Here is a 1,175-nt window from a genome sequence, read left to right as displayed (position 1 = left end):
ATAACACTTTAAAAAGAAGAGGTTGAAAGGTATATTTAGATTATTCTTTTTGGAAATATATATATATATATATATTTCCCTCAATCATATATGATCGAGGACACGGCGACAAAGACCATCTTGAACATTTTTTTTTTATAAAAAAAATATGTGGGCTTAAATAAATTAACTTAATTCCTTTTATCGGAAATGTTCTATTTTTTTTTTTCAATAACTTATTATGAGTTCAATTAAGTTCAATGATCATATTATGAGCAATAACAAAAATTGAAAGAATAACACTTATTTTTGCAAGAATTGTTTATCCTTTAGGACAAGTCGAGAATTATTTTTTTTTGGGGTGAAAATTCGAGACTTTTTTTTTAATACAATTGGTTGTGGATGGAAAAGTGGAGGGAGGGAAGAAAAAAATGGAAAATGAGATGATTATTCAGTAAATTACGTTTTATTTTCTTAAAATAAACTAAGAAACTAATAAAAATTATGTTAATATACTACTTCCAATTCTTAATATAAGAGTTAGATAACTACTTTAGGAAGATTAAGTGAATTAATTAAGTTAATTATTGGTAACAAATGTATATTGGCTTTTCTAAATTATCCTTATTCAATCATGTATATTTAAACTACACTTAGGTGAAAACAACTTACAATCATAGGAATATTTTTTAAAACACATTATAAATTTATAAAACAAACTAGATTATGATCTTATAATTAGGACTGTCGACTAGCTCTTGTATTTAAGATCGGAAATGGTATATAATCAATTAATTGCCATATGGTGTTCATTTTTTAAGTATCAATGATGAGAACGGTAATTTAAATTTTATATAACCAGTATTGTTGAAAACATGTATTGATTACATCCAGAAATTTGTATTAAGACCTATATTTAATTAGGAAAAAAATTGAAAATTGGGATGTAAATAGGATGGATGGCTGCACTGATTTGCATGATTGGATTGACTTGTGTGGAAATAGTCAAATAGAGAATAGTTAATTGGCGTGGAACAAGTTAGATATGGAAAAGGAGATAGAAGGGTAAAGAACAAGTTAATAAAGTTCAACCTTATTTCTTGTCAAAGTATAATATCTATTCTAATAATCTGAAAGCACCATTTTGCTCGGCGAGCTATGGTCATCCTATATACACGGCCCCACCAAGACCATCA

The sequence above is a fragment of the Neltuma alba genome, unplaced genomic scaffold (genome assembly GCF_004799145.2).
Source record: "Neltuma alba isolate B1F8T4 unplaced genomic scaffold, ASM479914v2 tig00011283_pilon, whole genome shotgun sequence".
NCBI classification, from domain to species: domain Eukaryota; kingdom Viridiplantae; phylum Streptophyta; class Magnoliopsida; order Fabales; family Fabaceae; genus Neltuma; species Neltuma alba.
This window is presented reverse-complemented; position numbering follows the sequence as displayed.